Below are 18,188 nucleotides of genomic sequence, written 5' to 3'. Positions count from 1 at the left end.
ACTGCCCGGTGGGATATATTGACTAATTTGAGCAGGCACCCTATAATCATCAGAATTCCTCACCGTTCAGACCCGAACAACCATGAGAAGTGGATTTACTTAAAAAATTCACTAAACTACATCCTCCAATTTTTAATGGCGCTTCCAATCCATTGATTGCTGAGGATTGGCTAAAAGGAATCAAGAAGATGTTAGAAGCTATGAACTGCCTTGATAGTCAGAAGGTTAAACTTACAACGCTTATCCTTCAAGGTGAAGCTGGTGTGTGGTGGAGAGTAGCTAAGCAGATGGTTCCAGTTGGACATGTTTAGACCTGGAATGAATTCCAGGATAAATTTTATGAGAAGCATTATCCAAAAGCATGCTGCACCCAAAAGATGGTAGAATTTATGAAATTATAATAGGGTTCCATGTCTATAGCCTAATATGAGGTGAAATTCATAGATTTGTAAAGGTATGTTTAGAAGATAATGGAAGATGAAGATTATAAGTTAACAATATTCGAATAAGGGCTTTGATAGAATATCTGAACAAAATTATGTTGTGTAGATATCAAGAAATACTCAAAGATAGTGGACAAGGCTTTATGAGTTAAGCAAGACATACAACGCTTCCTCAAGACTTGTTTGCAGTTAAAGGACAAGGTAAAGGAGTAGACTAGCACCTAGTCAGCAACAACCATCATAGAAGAAAGAGAAAAAGAATATTCAATGGTCAATACCAAAAAATTAGGAACAACCTTTTCTAGGCAACTGTGCATATTGTGGAAAGTATGGTCATATGGCTCAGGTATGCATAACTAAGCTGAGGGATATGGGTCAAATGCCTCTTCAATAGATATCCCCTAGACTATAACTTCTAACACTAACTAAGCAGTCGAGGCAAATATCTCAAGTGTCTTGTCTTCTACCTCTTAAGCAATAATAGTATCAATAGAATAGACCTCCTTATCAAGAACCTCAAAGTTGGAGTGGTAGGCTGGAATCAGAGACATACACGGTGGGACTCACCTGATGTACAACTTAGATCTTGCACCCATGGGCTACTTTGGTACAAATGGTGGTATCTTCTCTCCATTTCTTTGATTTGTGGGTCCATTGTTACAAAGTTGCAATTGAGCCAGGCCAATGTCTGTTCGTTCATTACCTGTGGGCTAAGGACTCCAGCTTTAGTTTACTCTTATAGCTTGCTAATTAAGGATCTAATCCCGAGTTTAGCTTCTTTCATTAGCCATGTCTTTCTACCGGCCTGGCCCGTTTATTTTGCCCAGCCTATCTACAATTTCAAATTTATTTTTGTCATGGGTCGCACTTAACGAACAGCTCAGATGTTGTATAAATTAGATGATCTGGCCTCAGGCTGGGGTCCTTCACAGTCATTATAGGTTAGCTTGGGGCCAACGTTTTAACTTTATGGGCCATACTTAGACAGATCCTGGCCATGCCTGGGCCGGGCCCATTGATAGCTCTAATATGATGCTGAAATTATTAATTTGAATAGGTCTGGCTCAACAGGTTCAAAATCCGGGCTTAAATCAACCCCACCACGATGTATGTGTTTAATCCATGTTGTCCTCTACCTCCTCTCTCTCTCTCTGTATCTCTCTTCCACTCTCTCTGATCTCTCTCTCGCTAACCGTTGCCGAATGTCCTACCCACACACGCCCTCTCTCTCTCTCTCTAAAGCTCGGTTGACCGTGAGGTATCTCTCTCTCTCCCTCTCAATCTCTCTCAATCTCAATACAGATTTAGGGATTTAGGGATTTAAGGTTGGATGGCAAATAAACCTTACATTAGACCCTAAGAAGTTTTTAATGGTGTCCATGGACCTTACGGCTATCAATGGAATGGGCCACTGTGGGGCCCACTATCCCAAGTGACAGTGGCCCACCATAGAGTTTATTTTCCATCCAACCCGTTGTTAGTCTAAAATATGATGTTTGGTGGGGTTCTTTTTTCCTGTCGATGACCTAATAAACAAATTGGATGCCAAACAAATAGTACAGTGGGCCTTATGAGGATTTTAATGATGGATATCCAATCACTATTGTTTTCATGTGGTGTGGTCCACCTGATATTCATATACCTCTCATTTTTAGGCCCCACCATGATGTATGATTTATATCCACACCTTCCATCCATTTAGCGAGATCATTTTAGGGCAATATCCAAAGAACGAGGGTGAAGCCGGGATGATAGTATGTAGTATCACAAGCTATGGGGTCCATCATAAGGGACTTTTATCCAAACCAGTCTCATACCTAACTTTAGATAGTCAGACCTAATATGGTAAACTCTTGATCTCAGGTTAGTTGCGCGCCCAACCGAAATCCTGCCCATGTGAAGGTACAGGTAATAAATAGTTGCGCACCACCAGCCCGAGTGGATAGTGAATGAATGAATGAATGAGTATGCAATTCCTGCTCAATAAGTCCACATATTAGTACGGTTCCTCTCTGAAAAATCACCGGGGTCTATTACATTCCAAACCAGATTGCCCCCCCATCGTGCGCAATAAGGTGAGTGGAAGAGACCTCATTATCCACCTACCAATATCAGGCTCGACTCGTCGATAGCGAACCCATTCCTCGAGCTGGTCAGACTCAGCCTAGCATTACCCCCTCCTCTTGGGCAGGTAAGGCCGCACCCCCTTCTAACCGACCACGACACAGTGGGAGACGTGGCTTAACGATATACGACCCTTATACACTCATGCATCCACTCAGTCTAGATGTTGGAGTAACCTCTGGAACTAAGACGGTTTAGGGACTTTCACCCAAGGATATCTATAGCACACCATGTAGAACAGATTTTTGGTGTCCCATCTGGCCATCCATAAAATACCTGTGGAGGCTACGGACTTGATGTCACTAGGGCGTATGGTGGTCACGTCACATAAATGTGAGATGCATGAGTCACACAGTCCAATCATACATCAATCCTGTGCATGTCATGCTCTCATGTGGGGCAACTCCGCCTATCACGGAGCCCTATGAACAACCTGCCCTATGACTTATGCAATGGTCAATCACATCTCATAACAAACATGTAGATGATGCGTATGGGCATGTATTATGATGAAATGTTGTCACATACTCATAACTGGTATCAATAACCGGCCTCGACAATTGGCCTTGACAATGTAGACATTTAACCAACATTGCCACAAAGGAGTGGCCCACATAGAGCCTAACATATAGTGGACCCTTAGCCTTACATAAGAGCCTAATACACATCACGATGGGCTTCAAATACGGGCTGCATATACATCACATAGGTCTCAACAATTGGCCTCGGCAATCAAAATCGGCTCTCCAAGCCCACCATTTGTGAGGACTACCTTGTTATATATTTGTAGACCATCTACAAGCCCACCTGTTGTGTATTCGAGGCCCATGGGTTGTAGTCCATTGTCATGTATTTGAGGCCCATGGGCAAGGCCCGATGCGATGTATGTGTGGCTGTTACGTTGCATATGAATCCCTTATGTGGGTCACTCCTTAGGAGCAATGTTGGTTAGATGTCCACATTGATGGGCAATGATGGTTAGATGTCCTCATTGTGACCTTCCCTTAGGCCTTGTTCAGCTTATTCTCATCTATTCTGATTATTGATCGATTTCGATTGTCATGGCCGATTGACGATTAGTGATTGAGGCAGATTATCGTGACCGATTGCCGATTCTGATTGACATGACCGATTTACCGATTCTGATTATCATCATGACCGATTGCCGATTCTGATTGACATGACCAATTTGTCGATTCTGATTATTAATTGATTCTAATTGTCGTGGCCGATTGCCGATTAATGATCGAGGCTGACTATTGTGACCGATTGTTGATTCTGATTGATGTGACCGATTTGCCGATTCTGATTATCGATCGATCCCGATTTTTCGAGGCTGAGTATCAAGGCTGATTCTGATTTGTCGAGGTAGAGTATCAAGGCCGATTTTCATTGCCGAGGCCAATTGTCGAGACCTATGTGAACGGCCTCAATCGCTAATCGGCAATCGGCCATGACAATCGAGATCGGTCAATAATCAGAATTGTTGAGAATAGGCTGAATAAGGCCTAGGGGAAGGTCACAATGAGGACATCTAACCATCATTGCCCATCAATGTGGACATCTAACCAACATTGCTCCTAAGGAGTGGCCCATATAAGGGATGCATACGCAACGTAACGGCCACACATACATCGCATCGGGCCTTGCCCATGGGTCTCAAATACATGACGATGGGCCTCGAATACACAATAGGTGGGCTTTACACCTGGGCCTCAAATATATCATATAAGCCTCATCACACGGGCCTCAATACTACGTGACTGATTGCCCATCAATGGGTGGGCCCCGAACATGCAACAATTGAGCATGAGCATGTATTATAATATTCGATTCCATACTCACATAAGGCGCAATCAATCCCGGCTTCACACTCTAGCATAATTATTCCATTCGCACCGCATATTACATTACATCCATGACATATAACATTTTGGGTTACTGTGTTTCTGCATTTTATGGTTTAGATACGGCTAATGCTATTTATGAACTCATTAGGAATTACATATTGCATCGCATCCTTGACATCTGATATTTGGCTCTTTATGACTCCTCATTTACATAGTTGTTTTATATTACATATTCTGATATTGATTGACTCATAGACTTGTCCGTATTTTCGTTTACTCTATTATCGTGTGATTTATGATCTTGTCAGTATTTCTACTTATTCTGATTATGTACAATTTATGGATTACCAGTATTTTCGGTATTATATGATGATCACCTTATATTGAATACTTGGCACATACCTTGTGCACACACTTACCTTGTTTGTATAAGATTACCCATTCACTGTCAACCTAAATTAACTCAAATTAAAACTTATACCCTTGCGACCGTGTCGTCGCCGAGGTTCCGATGCCGTGTCTTATGCACCGATCCAATACTCTGGCTAGGAGATGTGGGCCAGCGTTCGGTGCAAGGAAAATATTACCGATTGCCGATTTTGATTGACATGACCGATTTGTCGATTCTGATTATCGATTGATGCCATTTATCATGACCGATTGCCGATTCCGATTGTCGTGACCGATTGTCGATTCCGATTGACGTGACTGATTTGTCCTTTCTGATTATCATGACTGATTGCCGATTTCGATTGACGTGACTGATTTACTGATTTCGATTATCATGACCGATTGCCGATTCCAATTGACATGATTGATTTGCTGATTCTGATTATCGATCGATTCCAATTATCATGACCAATTGCCAGTTCTGATTAACATGACCAATTTGTTGATTCTGATTATCGATCGATTTTGATTGTCATGGCCGATTGTCGATTAGCGATTGAGGTAGATTATCATGACTGATTGCCAATTCCATGAGTCAATCAATATCAGAATACATAATATAGAATAACTATATAAATGAGGAGTCATAAAGAGCCAAATATCAGATGCCGAGGATGCGATGCAATATGCAATTCCCAATGAGTTCACAAATAACATCAGCCGTATCTAGACCATATAAATGCAGAAACACAGTAACCCAAAATGCCATATGTCACGGATGTAATGTAATATGCGGTGTGAATGGAATGACCATACTAGAGTGTGAAGCCGGGATGATAGTACATAGTATCGCAAGCTATGGGGTCCATCACAAGGGACTTCTATCCAAACCAGTCCCAAGCATAACAACAAGATTACCCAATTCACAAAGAAAAAATCATCATCACATATCCACTAATATAATCATTAAGTACAATACTGAAAATAAATGCATAAATGGAAAGTCAAGCTTCAGAAGACCGTTGCATGCTCCAAGCTCAACATTGCTGCAACCTAACATCACCTGCATGCATCTATCGTGCATAAGTTTATTGAAAGCTTAGAGGGTGGTGTAAGTGTGTGTACAAGGTAAGTACCAAGTGTTCAACGCAATGTCATAATCATATAATGTCGAAATAGGCACAAGGTCATGAATCATATGTTATCAGAGTAAGCGAAAATACTGATAAGTCCATGAGTCAAGCAATATCAGAATACGCAATACAGATCAACTATACAAATGAGGAACAATATTAGAATACACGATATAGATCAACTGTACAAATGAGGAATCATAAAGAAAACACCACTATCGCTAGGGTATACATCATAATACAGATGGATAGAACTGGATCAAATACATACAAATGTGGGTCCATCACTGAGCACATGGGGTGCTATAGATATCCCTGGGTGAAAGTCCCTAAACCCTCTTGGTTCCAGAGGTTGCTCCAACGTCTAGACCGAATGAATGCATGAGCGCATGAGGGCCGTATACCGTTAGGCCGCGTCTCCCACTGTGTCGTGGTCGGTTGGAAGGGGGTGCGACCTTACCTGCCCGAGAGGAGGGGGCAATGCTAGGCTGAGTCTGACTAGCTCGAGGAATGGGTCCGCTATCGACGAGTCGGGCCTGATATTAGTAGGCGGATAGTGAGGTCTCTTCCACTCACCTTGTTGCGCGCGATGGGGCAGCAATCTGGTTTGGAGTGTAATAGACCCCGGTGATTTCTCAGAGAGGAACCATACTGATATGTTGACTTATTGAGCAGGAATTGCATACTCATTCATTTGCACTGCATATTGCATTACATCCACAACATATGGCATTTTGGGTTACTGTGTTTCTGTATTTATATGGTCTAGATACGGCTGATGCTATTCTTGAACTCATTAGGAATTGCATATTGCATCGCATCCTCGGCATCTGATATTTGGTTCTTTATGACTCCCCGTTTGCATAGTTGTTCTATATTACATATTCTAATATTGATTGACTCATGGACTTGTCCGTATTTTCATTTACTCTATTATTGTATGATTTATGATCTTGTCAGTATTTCTACTTATTCCGATTATGTACGATTTATGGATTACCAGTATTTTCGGTATTGTATGATGATGGCATTATTTTGAATACTTAGCACTTACCTTGTGCATACACTTTCACCACCCTCTAAGCTTTTTATAAGCTTATGCACGATAGATGCGTACATGTGATGTTAGGTTGCAGCGGTGTTGAGCTTGGAGCGTGCAGCGGTCTTCTGAAGCTTGACTTTCAATTTATGTATTTCTTTTCAGTATTGTACGCAATGATTATATTAGTGGATATGTGATGATGATATTGCCTTTGTGAATTGGGTAATCTTATGGTTATGCTTATTACGAGTTAAATGTGTATATATATAAAAAAATCCTCCTTGTAGGATCCCGGGATCGGAATCTGGCGTATGGACACTAGGAGCCGAGAATGGGGTACTACGGAGGCTGTCGGCACCGGATTCGGCGATCGGGATTCCCGTGAATATGATTTCCGGGTTTGGGGCGTGACAACGAGTTAAATCCAAAGCTCTAGTGGACCCAACACAGAAAACAGTGGGACAGTGACGCCCACCATTAAAAACTTTATAAGGCACAAAAGTTTTTTAGGCCAACTATGAATTCATGTAGTCTATCCATGCCATCCTTAAGTTTTTACAGATCATTTTAAGGGTTGAGCCCAAAATTGAAGTATATCAAAATCTCAAGTGGACCATACTAAAGCAAACAGTGGAAGGATGGATTTCCACCGTTGGAAACCTTTCTAAGGCACCCAGTGATGTTTATTTGTCATCCAAACTGTTCATAAGATCACACTTAGAATGGATGAAGGGAAAACACAAATATCTTCTTAATCTAAAACTTTTGTGGGCCCCCAAGAACTTTTCAACGGTAGACTTCAATTCACGCTGTTTCAAGTGGTGTGGTCTACTTGAACTTTAAATATGATTAATTTTTGGTTTAAAGCCCTAAAATTATATGTTAAAACAGATGAACAGAGCTGATATAACGCATGAATAACGGTGGGCCCCACAGAGTTTACTCAGTACACTAACGTACTGAGTTACTCAGTTTGCAATCCACTTTCGTCCAAGAGGCCCTACGCCTCTCTCTCTCTTTCCCCAAAGCTCTCTCGTTCCTCTCTATCTCTCACGCATCCTCTCCCTCCCTCTCTCTGTCTCTCTCTCTCTCTTCCTCTCTCTCTAATCTCTCTACCATCCTCTCTCAGTCTCTCTCACTACCAGAAACATTGTTATCAAGGCTTTTTGCCTCACCCCATCCCTAAATCGCGCACGCTAATATTTCTCCCAAAACCCTTTTTTCCCTCTTCCCCCCCAAATCGCGCGCCTCATCCCCAGATCCCGAAATAGTCTCTCTCTCTCCCTCTCCAACGTCTCTCGATCTCCCTTTTCCACTTCGGCCAACAAGAGGAAGAAGCACCAGCAACAGCCACAGCTCCCCTTCTCCAACAGCTGCAGCAGTATGCTACTCTCTCTCTCTCCTGGTTTCATCATGCCTGAAATATCTTGTAGAGTGCGATGGATCATACCACAAAAAATGGTGCTGGGTTTTCCACCGTTGAAACCCTTTTTGTAGGCCCACTGTGATGTCTGTCTGTCATCGAACCTGTCCATATGGTCACCTGGACCTGGACGTGGGGGCAGGGCCCACAGATGGGGCAAATCCAAATCTTGATGGACCCCACCACAGAAGCTACAGTGGTTTTCTGTCCACCGTTGAAACCCTTCTATAGGGCCCACCATGTTGTTGTTGTTTTCTTTTTTCAACCAGACCTGTAATAAAGGAAGACATAAATGTCAGCTTCATCTAAGCTTAAATAGACCCCACCATAGGCAGTTACGGTGATTGACTCCCACCGTTGAATCTTCTAGTGGGGTCCATAGTGATGGTGATGTGCCCTCCACCTGTTGTTATGGTCACACAAACGTGGTAGAAGGGACAACACAACCATCGGCTTGATCCAAAACCGTTGTGTGCTCGCCCCAAGAAACAGTGTTGATGGAACATCCACTAAGACGGAGGAGCACCCATCATTAAATCTTCCTTTGGGGCCGACCATGATGTTTATTTGCCATCTAATTGACTGTAAGGTCACTCGTGCCTAGTCACTTAATAGTGGTGATGAGGCGTCACCGTTCAAAGAAAAAAAAAGATAGTGACAACATCACTCTGCCATTAAATCAATAGATCAAAATCAGCACAAATATGACTAAAGAATTCTTAGAAATTTTTAAGTATAGATGCATTTCAATTTTTCAGTTCTATTTAATAGATCTGTTTACATGAGATCCTTTCATTTTCACTGATTGTCAATAGTTTAAATGACTGACATCTATTTGTGAGAAAATTTATTGAGAGCTAGATGTAGATTTGGGGCTTAAGATAGAATCATTTTGGTTCATGGAAAATTTTTAGAAATTATAACAACCGAACCCTCAAGTTTGATGAGACTTAATTGTAGCTAATAGTTTGTCTCAGCTTCTAGAAACTTCTAAGAATCAAAGAGATTAGGATCTGGATATGTTTTTAGGTTACACTTGGTATTTCTCACTTTCTTTCAATTACATCAGTGAACTGATTTTTATACCATGTTTTCCTAATGTATGAAATAGAAATTAAATGCCATAGCCCAAGAATTGGGTTAAACACCTGTGTTAAATAGGGGTTGTTTGCCAATTGATTTAAACTGTCCATTTTGTTTCCACTTTGTGGATCACCTGATGAATCCACCGACCTGATTCTTGGGGCCATGGCATTTATAGTTAGGGCCAAGACAAGGGCATGCAGATGGTCCCAATGCCTGTGAGCTTGAGCCCAAAACTTGAGTGTTGTTAAAGCATAAGGCACTATTCAAAATTTTGCTCAGGATGCAATGCCTCTGATTGTATATATATATAAACCCTACAACTCATTTCGATCCCAGCCCTGACTATCTCTCTCTCTCTGTTGATGTTGGCCCTAACTATATCTTTCAAGTTCTTTATATTGCTTGAATGCCAAACTAAGTGAGTATTTTGAGATAAATATGAGATTTTCACTACCTATTATAATAGGAAATGAATAGGAAATGAAAATTGGAATTCATGTTTAAATAATTCAGTGATACAAGGCTTACCAATCCATGGATGTGGAGCTGAGGCAATCAGGCTCTTCCAACGGATGTTAGGGGAAGGACTGATACCCAACAATGTGGCCTTCACAGTCATCTTGGCATGAATGTTGGAACTGTGAAGAGGAACAATGAGTGTTGTAACTTATGCGGGGGACCTCCTGTGAAGTCTTGCTATTATGTTAACCAAATGATGTCGTATGGAGTTTATTATTTTTAAAACCCTCACACTTTCTTGTATTGATGCTACACACCAGGAATGTAAGAAGTCTTGCTATTAAGCTCTATAAACATAAACTTTGGTAAGTCTAGCATGTTAAAAAGACTACAAAAAACAACTTGTTTTATGAAATTGAATAGTAAAGTTGGTCAAAGGGTTCAAGTAAAAACCATAAGAAATGTTTTGTGACTATATAATTAGCAAAACTACTGGAGTATGTTTCAGAACTATATAATTAGTTTACCACCAAAGGACAAGAAATTAAGATATGTTAAGATTTTCTTACTAATAGTTGTGCTGACTTGTGAACTTTCCTTGTCTTTTGAAGATTTGTAGTCTTGCAATTCTCTTGTTTCTTTTTGAAATCTATTGGGAGGTGACTTAAAATGCCAACCCATTACTTTCTTTTTTACCTATAACAAACAATATAAAACAAGACATTCTGCACCCTGTCATTTGGTTCTGCTATTCACATGTTATAGATGAATGATGAGCTCATTGAGTGGACTGCTACTAAATTAGTTTAGTGGGTGTTTACACAAAATTACGCTGATTAATGAAGAAATTTCATGATGCAACCAAATGCACCATTACCTAAAAACAAACACCAATTGGATTATCCTAAATATCCATATTATGGGCTGAAAATGGATATTTAAAAACAAAAATCACCAACACATATATAACAAATATGAAGGAAATCAACTCTGATATGGTCAGGATTGTTTGATTAGGGTAGCTTCATAGCTATTTCACAATGAGACCCACCAAAATAAATTGTTGGAATTACAGGGGAAAATCATTTCCCATACATAATATAAGGATGAAAGAAAACATGAACTCTGTTATAAGTCACTAACTAGTGCATATACCAAGTCATACTCATCTAAGTGACTAACTATTGCATTTCTGATCACCCTTTGTGAAAAACTACCATCATGCAGATTTTCTGTACTCTGAAAACCTACAATCATGTGGATTTTCTATATTTGTTAAGAGGAGTTTCTTCCAGGCATATACCAAGTACTCAAGGCATTGGTCGGCCTAGTTTCTCATATCTGTTATGCTCTCTCTGTGAGGTTTTCTTGCATTATTTTCAACTGATCTGAGCCCGTGCCAACCAAAATCATAATGTTAAACAGACCCAGCCCTAGTGTGGGGCCCACCTTGAAGATGTGTTATATATCTACATCGTCCATTCATTTTACAAGTCCATTCTAGGACGTGGTTCCAAAAATTGAATAGATCCAAATATCAGGTGGACCACATCTAGGGGAAAATTGTGGTGTTACCAGTCCATTCTAGTTCCAAAAATTGAACAGATTCAAATATTAGGTAGACCACATAAAGAGAGAAATTGTGGTATTACCAGTCCATTCTAGGACGTGGTTCCACATCTAGGGAAAATTGTGGTGATCGAATGCTCACCAGCCAAAAACTTCCTAGGGCTTATAGACCGTAATAAGGTCAACCAAACTTATATGAAGGGAAAATACAAAGAGTCCCTGTTGCAAAAATTAGGTCGTTCACCTCATGATCACCGAACAAATGTATGGTTGTGAAAGGATGAGCCATAGGCTTATTATAATATTTCCTTTTTAGTCAAATTTGTTTTAAGCTGATTTTGTAACGGTCTATCTCACTTTACTGGTCATATCTAAAGGTGGGCGGTCCCATATGGGGCTCTATGGGCCCAACACAATGTATATGTTTTATCTAAGCCATCCATTCATCTTAACAGCTCATTTTGGGACATGAGCCTCAAAAGGAGGCAGATCAAGGCTCAAGTGGACCACACTATAGGAAACAGTGGATATTAAGCACCTACCATTAAAAATTTATTAGTAATGGTGTGGTCCATTTAGGCCTTAGATATGACTCATTTTTAGGATCATGTCCTAAAATTACTTGTCAAAATTAATGGACGACATGGATACACCACATACATCACTATGGGACCCACAGAGCTCTTGGTAGGACTTGTCTTTAGCTCCGTGTGGTGGGTGTAATACCCCGTCTGCGCCCAAAAACTCTCCTTTTCATTTTCATTCTTGCGGGCTCTTCCCTTTCTCTACCCCTCTCTCTCTCATGCTACAAAAATTTGAGAAGGAGATGGAGAGCTCTCTCTCTCTCTCCATCTCATGCTACAGCAAGTTGAAAAGGAGATGGTCTATCCATACAGTGAAGAAAGAATATCATGCTAACAGAATCTTCTGAAGCTCGACCAGCAACTCATCCACTCTCCTTCTTACTTTGGTACTCTCTCTCTCTCTCTGTTTATTAATTTTTGTTTTGCCCATGGAGGATTTGGGGGTTTGTGGACCTTAGGAATTAGGGAGTTGTGGATTTAGGAAATCGAGGATTTGGGGATCTTAGGAATTGGAGGATGTTGGGGACTTTCATATTGAAGGAATTCAGGGAAATTAGGGATTCGTCCCAATTTGGGGAAATTGGGGAAATTTGTGGATTCCCCTTTCCTCCCATATAGTATGGAGTTGTTTGAATAACCATGTGGGCCAATCATTTCTCTAGATGGATGATTAGAAATTTGAACTATGTGGGCTAATCATTTCTCCAGATATAATGAATCACACTTGCAAATTTTGCTCACATTAGCAACATCCAATCCACTCATTTTTTTGGTCACATGATATACCATAGAAATTAAGAGTTGTAGTTGATGAAGAGATGGAGCAATCCCTACTTGTTCATTTAACTTGGACACTTCTTAGTTGAATGGAGAGTACACCACACATGATTCCAAACCTTTAAGCCTACCAAACACGGGCATTATAATTTCTAGCTTTGTTCAGTGAATCAGGTTTACAGATTTTGACTCAGTTATAGTGAGTTCATCTTGGATGGTTTGATCTGAGTCATTGTATGTTGTGTGAATAATTTTTTAGGTGATTTTCAAACATCATATGCTGCTAAAGTATCAAATCATTCACTTTTTTAAATGGGCCCCATAATACAAGTGGTATTCATGCATCTCAATGCAAACAGTGGGAACTTTCGCTGGTGGAACATTTGGAAAAAGATAAAGAAAAAAATCAACAAGATCTTAAGCCATTTGTGCATATGGACTCATCAGCTTGTATGTTTCCTTGGCTTTGTTTTTCCTAAGTGGATTGAAACAAGCTGCACCAACCCAACAAGCTTCTTCTCTAATGACACCCCCTACTACCAAGCCACCAAGATTCCCCCTTAAACTTCCATATTCAATTTTCACAAGCCTAGGCACCAAAAGGTCAATCTTCTCCCAATGCTTGACATAATTAAAAATGACCAAGTTCCAACCACCACCCCATATTGAGGCATTGGTGCCTTAAAAGCTTCAGTACCAGTCTTAACTTATGATGAAGTGTTCAATTCTTTCCTTCACTACAAATATCAATGACAAGATATTACAAGAAAGCTCACATGCTGTCTTCTTTCCATATTCCCCACATACAAGCTAAAGGGAGCAACCTCCTTACAACTCACTAACTCAATTGGAAGGACCCTACAATCCACCATTTAAAAGATCCACAATCTACTTTGTAATGACCGTGAATGTTGAATAACTTAAAGAAGAAACCCCTAGACTTTCCTCACCATTTATAAGTCAATGGCTTAAAAGAGGTTTGCTTTCTATAGTCAGAAGAAAGGTCTACTTACTTTTCTATAACCAGAAAAAAAGGTCTGGTTATAGAAAAGTAAAAGTATCAATGCAAGAAGTGCCCCTTAGGGCCTGTTTGGTTGCCAGGGAATTCATTCCCTTGTTTTTATGTTTCCAAGGAATGGTAGAATTGGTATTTCTCTCCACAAGTACCTTTGCACACAGAGAAATTTATTTGCTTGAACAGCTGTTGGTAGGCTAAAATTTTCACTGTCATATGTCATTTTAATTTCATAGTTGTGGAGAACCTCTTTCTCATAGTTCCAGACCTGGAAATGTATGCCAAACGATTCAAATAAAACAAACACATATCAAATCTTAGAGAATATGCACTCTAGAGGGTAAGCATACATATCAAATTATCGAGGTTGATACATATACAATAAAATCACATACATGCTACATTTTGACCAACTACATGTTGAATTTTTATGAGTACTAGGTAGCCTATTAATGAAAACAATGTCTCCGTCCATAATACGTCTGTTTATGATTTGACCAACTTTCAAATATGTATGTCCTTTTGAACCTTCCCTAATTGCAAAAGTGGCTGAACCATCTCTGTATGTTACACATAATTTGTCATCCACTAGTTTCTGTAAATGAAAGTAAGAGGATTGATCTTAACAGTATGGTCGTCATGCACATAGACAGAAAATGCTTGCAATGAATGTTTATGAGTACTTGGTAATTTTAGAATCCATGGTTAGGGTTTGGGCTGAAAGTACGAGTGCTGGAGTCGATGCTTTCGGAGTCCAAACTCATTCTTTTGAAAAATAGAAAAAAAGGAATATTAGTAAGTATGGATTTTCTTGTTAAGAAGAAAATGGAAGGTAAAGAAGAGACATAACTGAAACTTTGCATTGTGAAAAGTAATATTAACCATCTTACTTTCCCTGTTAATTTGACGTCCAGGAAAAGGACCTTTTCTAGAAAATCATGGATTTAAAACCATTAAATCCTTCTCAGAAATCTGAGTTTATTGAACTAAATTGAATTATTACAATTCAATTTTTGTTGAATATCCAAACACAAGGTTTCCATGAATTAAGCAAATGAATTCATTTTAACCCATTTTATTAAATATCCAAACGAAAGGATTTATTATTTATTATTTATTAATATTATTATTATTTTTTGTAATATGCAATAACTTTTAAGAATTCATATGTAGGTGCATACTTGTGCTCATTCACATGGACTTTGACTATCTTTCTTAAATTTCTTTGGGTTTTCTAATTTTTGTATCTAATTTTGAATTTCTAGGCCCTAAAATAAGATTCGAGGTGCCGTCAACAATGCTAATAGAATCCTCTAGGTCAAATTGTTGATTGGACCTGATTTTATTTAAATAATCTTGATAATCCATTTTATTTAAATGAGCAGACCCGGATGTGCGTCGGAGCTATCTGGATGTTGAGCGGGGGTCCCTAGAATGTGGGAACCGTTGTTATGACCATGATGAAGCCGTCCATTTCCTATGAAAAGTATTGGAGTAGCCTGGCCATTTGGACAGACCGTGTTTATATCTGTATTTGCTCGAAATTGATGGAGCAGATCTGGATTTGCGTCGAAGCTATCCGGATGTTGAGCGGGGGTCCTTGGAAGCTGGGAACTGCTGTTCTGACCATGATGAAGCTGTCCATTTCCTATGTGTAGCATTGGAGTGGCCTAGCCATTTGGACAGACCGTGTTTATATATGTATTTACTCGAAATTGATAGAGTAGACCCGGATGTGCATTAGAGCTATCCGGATGAGCGGGGGTCCCTAGAAGGTGGGAACTGCTGTTATGACCATGATGAAGCTGTTAATTTCCTATGGACAACATTAGAGGGGCCTGGCCATTTGGACAGGCCGTGTTTATGTATTTGCTTGAAATTAATGGAGCAGACCCGGATGTGCGTCAGAGCTATCCAGATGAGTGGGGGTCCCTGGAAGGTGGGAACCGCTGTTATGATGATGATGAAGCTGTCCATTTCATATGGACAGCATTGAAGGGGCTTGACCAATTGGAGCAGGCCGTGTTTATATCTGTATTTGCTCGAAATTAATAGAGTAGAATCGGATGTGTGTCGGAGCTATCCGGATATTGAGCGGGGATCCCTGGAAGATGGGAACCGCTGTTATGACCATGATGAAGCTGTCTATTTTCTATGGACAGCATTGGAGGGGCATGGCCAATTGGATCAGGCTGTGTTTATATCTGTATTTATAGGGACCACACCCTAAACCTATAACCTATAACCTATTCTTAATTCCCAAAACCTATAACCTATAACCTAAACCTAACCCTAAACCAAAACCTATAACCTAAACCTTAACCTATAACCTATAACCTAAACTTATAACCTATAACCTAAACCTAAAACCTAAACTTAAAACCTAAACCTAAACCTAAACCTATAACCTAAACCTATAAACTAAAACCCTAACCCTAACCTTAGACCTAAAACCTAAATGTATTCTCAAATCCCTAAACCTAAACCTACAACTAATCCTAATCTCAAATCCTTACCTAAACCTGATCCCGAACCCGAACCCAATTTCCTAAACCTAAACCTTAACCTATTCTCAATTCCCTAAACCTTAACCTATAGCCTAACTTAAAACTAAACCTATAACCTACACTTATAACCTAAACCTAAAACCTAAACTTAAACCTAAAACCTAAATGTATTCTCAAATCCCTAAACCTAAACTTACACCGAGTCCTAATCTCAACTCTGTAACCTAAACCTACACCTAATCCTAATCTCAACTCCGTAACCTAAACCTAAACCTAAACTTCAAAACCCAAATCTAAACCCGATCCCAAACCCTAACCCGATGTCCTAAACCTAAACCTTAACCTAATCTCAACTCCCTAAAGCTATAACCTATAAGCTATAACCTATAACCTATAACCTAAACCTAAACCTAACCTAAACCTATAACTTAAACCTATAACCTTAACATAAACCTAAAACCTAAACCTAAAACTAAACCAAAACCTATAACCTTAACCTAAACCAAAACCTACAACCTAAACCTTTACCTATAACCTATAACCTATAACCTAAACTTATAACCTATAACCTTTAACCTATAACCTAAACTTATAACCTATAACCTAACCTTAACCTAAACCTATAACCTAAACCTAAACCTATAACCTAAATGTATTCTCAAATCCCTAAACCTATAACCTATAACCTAAACCTAAACCTATAACTTAAAACTATATCCTTAACCTAAACCTAAAACTTATAACCTAAACCTAAACCAAAACCTATAACCTTAACCTAAACCAAAACATATAACCTACACTTAAAACCTAAACCTATAACCTATAACTTATAACCTATAACCTATAACCTAAACCAAAACTTATAACCAAAACCTAAAACCTAAAACTATAACCTATAACTTATAACCTATAACCTAAACCTAAACCTATAACCTATAACCTAAACCTAAACCTATAAACTAAAACCCTAACCCTAAACCTAAACCTAAAACCTAAATGTATTCTCAAATCCCTAAACCTAAACCTACATCTAATCCTAATCTCAACTCCTTAGCATAAACCTAAACTTGAAAACCCAAACCTAAACCCAATCCCGAACCCGAACCCGATATCCTAAACTTAAACCTTAACCTATTCTCAATTCCCTAAACCTTAACCTATAACCTAACTTAAAACAAAACCTATAACCTACACTTATAACCTAAACCTAAAACCTAAACTTAAACCTAAAACCTAAATGCATTCTAAAATCCCTAAACCTAAACCTATACTTATAACCTAAACCTAAAACCTAAACTTAAACCTAAAACCTAAATGCATTCTAAAATTCCTAAACCTAAACCTACACCTAGTCCTAATCTCAACTCCGTAACCTAAACCTACACCTAATCCTAATCTCAACTCCGTAACCTAAACCTAAACCTAAACTTGAAAACCCCAACCTAAACCCGATCCCGAACCCCAACCCGATGCCCTAAAACTAAACCTTAATCTATTCTCAATTCCTTAAAGCTATAGCCTATAACCATAACCTATAACCTAAACCTAAACCTAACGAAAACTTATAACCTAAATCTATAACCTTAACCTAAACCTAAAACCTAAACTTAAACCAAAACCAAAACCTATAACCTTAACCTAAACCAAAACCTATAACCCTTAACCTATAACCCATAACCTAAACCTAAAACCAAAACCTAAACCTATAACCTAAACATATAAACTAAAACCTAAACTTAAACCTAAATATAAAACCTAAATGTATTCTCAAATCCTCAAACCTAAA

This window comes from Magnolia sinica, chromosome 7 (genome assembly GCF_029962835.1).
Source record: "Magnolia sinica isolate HGM2019 chromosome 7, MsV1, whole genome shotgun sequence".
Classification (NCBI taxonomy): Eukaryota; Viridiplantae; Streptophyta; class Magnoliopsida; order Magnoliales; family Magnoliaceae; genus Magnolia; species Magnolia sinica.
Note: the sequence above shows the minus strand (reverse complement) of the source record.